The sequence below is a fragment of the Anolis sagrei genome, chromosome 5, assembly GCF_037176765.1.
Source record: "Anolis sagrei isolate rAnoSag1 chromosome 5, rAnoSag1.mat, whole genome shotgun sequence".
NCBI classification, from domain to species: domain Eukaryota; kingdom Metazoa; phylum Chordata; class Lepidosauria; order Squamata; family Dactyloidae; genus Anolis; species Anolis sagrei.
Window position 1 is genome coordinate 39,863,181 of NC_090025.1, and position 6,372 is coordinate 39,869,552.

Here is a 6,372-nt window from a genome sequence, read left to right on the forward strand (position 1 = left end):
ATTTTTCAACCTTACTTTGTCCCAATTCTCTATCAGTTTGCCATTTTTAAAGGTTTTTCACACTTCTGATTTTGCTGTTAATCTACACATGTTTTCTAGTATTTTTGCTGGATATCCACATTTTTGCAAGCATTTTTCATAAATTAGTATAAAACTGATAAAAATAGAAGGAGCACAAGCAGCTAAATATCTTGTGACCAAAAACTGGCAACAGTGCCCTCATTGTCTGCAGCCCCAAACAATTCTTCCTCTATATATGGGGCAGGACATTGCAGACAAGCATACAGGTGCGGAAAGGGCCTCATCGAAGACTGAGTAAATACAGTCAGGCGTTCCCCTGGGGCAGGCAATGTTCTTTGTAAACAGTTAAACTTTCTAAAACCCCAAAGCATTGCTTTTAAACATTCCCACTGCTAGAAATGCTCCTTGGCATATTATTTTCATTAATATATACATTGTTGTGCTTATTTTCCATTAATATATCCGTTTTTATATGCACTTTAGACTAAAGAGCTGTATCACAGAATTCAGAAAATTGTGAATATGAGAAGTAACTATTTTTAATAGACATATTGATTTGGGGAGTGCAAATGATCAGGTTATATTAAAACATGAAATAAATTGATTTTTCAACAGTCTCCAGACACAGTGTAAATGTAGCTGAGTTCCTAGATTTCTGATGTGAAAATGTCTGAAAACTTAGCACATGGATAATCAATTTTTAAAATCAGCTTAAGATCACATTTTTCTGATGGCCAAAGTCATGATTATTTGTTTGTGGAAAATTTGAGTGCAGCTTGCTGAACACTGAGCAGTAGTAATGATAATTGAATGCTGATATACAGTAGAAAGGTCATGATAGGTAATTTGGAACAACTTGGTTGTCTGCAAATTACTAGCATCTGACTTGTGTGTGATTTCTAGTTACAAACAGGACAACAGGAAATAAGAGGAAAATTACCCCCAGGAAGGGAAGTTCAATCCTATAAAAGTTATCATGGGGAAAAGGTATCTCCACTGAGACTTAATCACCAAACTTTGTTTCAAAACCCAATTGTCACAGGGACAGACAGTGAGGTGAAATAATCTCAACAAAGGCACAGACAGCAGTTTGAAAATATGCAAATGTGAGTAGATCAATAGGTACTGCTTCTGCGGGAATGTAATGGTGCTCCATGCAGTCATGCTGGCCAGATGACTTTGGAGGTCTCTACAGACAACGCTGACTCTTCAGCTTAGAATCAGACACAACTAGACTTAATATCAGGGGAAACCTTTATCTTTTCACTAAAAAATGTACCTGAATTATAAATTAAACTTAAGTAACAAACCTACAGAACCTATCTTTTTTGTAACCCAGTCTGCACAACTTGGACCTGATTCCTAAATATTAGGGGTATGCAATTTTTCGTTAGTCATTGTAAGTTGTATTGAATTCATTAAATTTGTACTTGTGATGTAATATTTGATGCTCAGGCATGGCCTGCACCAAAACATTAAGAATCAAAACTTACCCAATACTTTTTTGTTTTAATTTTGTAAATCTTGGAAGCCTCCCAAAGTCAGTTTCATTTTCAGTGCAAAGAAGCAAAGCCAAGCCAAGAAGTCAGCCTTTCCTCTATAAATTAATGGCCCCTTGCCATTAGGAGAGGGAAACTTTAGGGAGAAACCAGAGTTTGCTGAGAAAGTGGCAGAAAAAGCACAGAATGGCAACTCTGGAGAATGGTAGCTGTAGCAAAGGACTGTAGCTATCAGGGAACTAATGACAACTAACTTTGATTTTGTCTCAAGCTTTATTGCTGCATTCCACTTAATTTCTAATATCTAATTTTCTTTTAAATGTCTAATTGTCTTAAATGAAGAAACAAGTAATCTTCCCTTTGCAAAAACATAGTTTTCAAATACTATTTGAAATTCAGGACTTAAATTCAATAATGGGTGCTTTGCACAGAAGGCAGCATTTTCTGCACAGCATTTATTGCACAGCCTCTTCTGTGCAATAAATGCTGCCTTGTGTACAGAAAATTATGTTTTCTATGCAAAATAGCCTCGTGTGAATTTTGTGCAGATTACGTCCTGAGCTATGAAGATTCGTGTCAGTTTGGGATTCTTCTGGTCAGGGTTTTATGAATACACAAGAAACATGTTTTGCTGCTACATTTTGCATATGTTGAATATTCTGTCTATCCATATTCATATAATCAATAAACTATTGATTATATGAATTTTGGTGACCCTGTGACTTCCTTACATTTTACGAGCCTTGGGCTTTAGTTTGGCCTGAAAACTCAGAGTAAGAGGACCATGGAATAATTACAGCATAATATGACTAAATGGAGAAAGGATGAAGGAAGGGAGGGAAAAGAAAAGACAGACAGACAGAAAGAAGTGAGTGGGGAGACGTATAAGGGAAAGCAAGGGAAGAAGGAGAGAAAGAAAGAAAGAAAAGGGGGGGGGGGGTTGTATGAGTGAAACAGAGGAAGGAAGAGCCAGAGAGAGAGAGCCTGTTCACCAGTGCCAGAGTGTTGCCATGGACACATTGTGAGGCAGGCCTTCTCAGAGCTGGAGAAGGGAGAAAACAGGTGGGCTGCGGCCCCAATGACACCCAGGCAATGTCAAGTATATACATTACGGGTTTTTTTAAAAAAAAATGCTGTTGCAAAAGATAAGTGATATGAGAAAAGCATTTTAGATTTTAAAATGCTCCAGAAGCAATGAATAATATTATTTTAATATTCTACTTGCCTTATTGTAACTTAAACATCAAAAGAAAGAGATGCACTGAATAACCTGGGATCTTTGCTAGTGTGGCTTTGGCATTTGGTGCCCTGTTAAGTAATGCAGAAGGCTACTGAATATTTATGTGAACAAAATGGACTCTTCCTTTAGAAACTCCTTTACTAAATTAAAAACAGCTGGTGTTAACTATTTTTTTAATGCAAGCATGTGAAACAAAAAGCATGCACATATTTAACCAGTATATATGTGTGTATATATCTATCTTGAGTTGCATTTGCAATTTTTACTCTGTAATATGTATCTTTCACATAGAATCCAATTTTGTTGCTTAATGTAATGACAGCGCTATGGTTGCACAGTGATTGGTATTATATACAATACATGGTGAGATAAATTATAGTATTATGAAAATCCTATTAGCTAGCTCCTGTGTACTGCACATGCAGTCTCAACTTATTAATGTTGACTTCTGTAGATGAGGGACTGAAACTTGCTGTTATTCCTGTGAAATAAAGTACAATGCTCCAATTCCTGCAGATGTTTAACTACAATATAGAAAAATGTATGCATATACCAAATAAAAAACTTCCATACAGTTGACTATTTGGAAATGGATTGCCAGAAATCAATAGTGTTTCAAAACAGATTATTAATCAATATATAAAGCATGTTTTTTTGGTCTGGTATACACTATGAAATGTCAGAGTTAGATTAGTAGTGTATAGATTTATTATTATTATTATTATTATTATTATTATTATTATTATTTCTGCTAAAAGAAAAACCCAAGCAGCAGTTTTTCTAAAGCATTGTCAGTAGATGGCAATGTGACTATTTTATGTAACATTATCATTCTTTACAGAGTATGATCATTCTAAACTTTTACTTAAATTGTACCATAATAAAATCAAACAATCCCAGAGGATCCATTATAAACTAGCCTTTAAATAATTGATAGTTACAACTGGAAACTGTAATCCAGATCTCAAAAAGTGATCTTCAATGTTCTAATATTCCATGGGTCAGAAAAAAAGAATTCCTTTTAAAGATGAATAATAGTAACTTATGCTATTAATAACTGAAAAAAGGGGAGAACATTTTATATGCCTACCACAGAGAAACACTAGACCAGAGATTCTCAACCTGTGGGTCTTCAGATGTTTTTGCCTCCAACTCCCAGAAATCCTAACAGCTGGTAAATTGGCTGGGATTTTTGGGAGTTGTAGATCAAAACACCTGGGGACCCATAGGTCCAGAACCACTGCACTAGACTGACAAGTGCCATAGGTACAACCATTGCTACTGTTACAGAACAGAGACTGATTTTTTGCTTAGTAGTAGCCCAATCCTAAAGTTCTTTCCTTCCCTTGGGAGAGTTGATTGCTCAGCATCCTATGTCTCAAAATAATTGCTTAATGGAATCTAATGTGAGTGAACGGATAGCTTCAGCACTTACAGAACCAAGTGCATAGGACTTACTGAGACAAAAAGAAGAGCAATAATAGTGATAAAAGGTGGTAAGTGACTCCAGGCATTTGTTGCATGCAGAGACAGCTGCTACCATCAAAGCAGAAGTTGGCCATTTAGAATGTACTTCCCATTAGAATGTACTTCCCACTAGACGCCAGCTATTTAGAGAGTTGGCATTTTTCTCAGTGACTGAATTTCAGGAATCTGAGAAGCCAAGGCAAAGGCAGCACATATACTAACATTGGAATGATACAGAGAAGATTAGCATGGCCCCTGCGCAAGGATGACACACAAATTCGTGAAGCGTTCCATATTTTTTAAAGCACCGGGATTGTGACGCAGCTGGCTGAGTGTCAGCTGCATTAAGATCACTCTGACCAAAAGGTCATGAGTTCGAAGCCAGCCCGGGTTGGAGTGGGTTTCCAACCAATTGTGTGTAGCCTGTTGTCGACCTTTGCAACCCAAAAGACAGTTGCATCTGTCAAGTAGGAAAATTAGGTACCACATTAAAAAGTGTGGGGAGGCTAAATTAACTGATTTATGAGTCCATAAAGAAGACTCCAGCAAAGCATTCCAGCGGGGAAGCATGCGGGTAATGCAGAAGTGCTTCATCAGATGGACGATGACAGCTCCTCTGGTGGCCAGAAAAAGTTAAATAGCCTCTGTGTATGTCTGTATATGTTTGTATGTCAAAAATTGGCATTGAATGTTTGCCATATATGTGTACACTGTAATCCGCCCTGAGTCCCCTGCGGGGTGAGAAGGGCGGAATATAAAAGCTGTAAATAAATAAATACCAAGGCACAGTTGATTTTTCCATATTTCCCTGAGTCCATATTTACCCTGATTAAATCCACAGAAAAAATGTTGGCCCTCCATGTTCTGTAGCTGTGGAGAACTACACCATATCTATCTGGCATAGCTTTCTGCTCCACTGGATTGGGTAGGATCTTGATTATTTGTTTTCATTTTCACTTAGCTTTAGGCAGGCTGTAACAATGTTTTTTTCCTCTCTGACTTTAAACTTTGTGTTCTGATTTGTTTGTTTTTTTAATTTGCTCTGTTTTACTTTTTTTTTTAAAAAAAAAATCTGTATTGCCTTTGAGGCTAAAAAAGAATAGCAGCAACATCAACAACACAAACAAAGCAGAACATATAACTCTTATATTACCAAAATAGTTACATTTAATCATCTCAACGTCCCATTAAACTACTGGTCATTATGCCATGGTGGAGGTTGTTTCAATTTCTTAACACTAATGTAGGTGGTGTCTTATTACATTGTTATATAATTGTTATGTTTACAGATTTTAGAGACTTGGTGAGTGTAAATACAGTTGAAACCTCATGCATTATGTGAGCTTTGGAGTTCGGGACTTGAGAAAGCTGGACTGATCCAGCAATTGGTGTGAGTTTAAAAGCTCCAGCATGTTATGTCCGCTGTAGCTTTCTTTCTCTCATTATTGTTAGCTGTTAACAAATTATTTAGGTGTTCTATTCTATTTTATTACGCTATTACTTTTTAATATTTTATTTATTCAATATGTTTTCTTTATTGGAAAATAGCTTTTTGGAATTTTGTCCTCTCTTCCCCCTATGAAATATTCTTTCAGTCCTCAAATAATAATAATAATAATAATAATAATAATAATAATAATAATAATGCCACAAATACCATCTGCCTGCAACAAAGAACTGTTGGGATCACAAGCCGGAAAAAGTTAAAGTGACAGAAAATGAACACGTCGAGCTCCTCTGGGACTTCCGAATTCAGACTAACAGAGTTCTGGAACACAATACTCCTGACCTCACAATCGTGTTAAAAAACAAAGTATGGATTGACGATGTTGCAATCTCAGGTGACAGCAGGATTGAAGAGAAACAACTGGAAAAGCTGACATGATATGAAAATTTAAAGATTGAACAGTAAAGGTGGTCCCAGTGGTGATCGGCACACTGGGTGCAGTGCCTAAAGACCTTGGCCTGCACTTAAACACAATCAGCGCTGACAAAATTACCATCTGCCAGCTGCAGAAGGCCACCTTACTGGGATCTGCACACATTATTTGCTGATACATCACACAATCTTAGACACTTGGGAAGTGTCCGGCGTGTGATCCAATACAACAGCCAGCAGAGTGATCTTGTCTGCTCTGTGGACTC

General features: G+C 36.9%; 1 non-coding gene across 1 annotated transcript; it reads left to right on the plus strand.

The window, feature by feature from the left end:
• Window positions 1–4,424: 4,424 nt before the first annotated feature.
• On the plus strand, window positions 4,425–4,527 carry LOC132777392 (U6 spliceosomal RNA). The gene has a single exon (XR_010910074.1). It is a non-coding gene; the product is annotated as a U6 spliceosomal RNA (small nuclear RNA).
• Window positions 4,528–6,372: the final 1,845 nt, after the last annotated feature.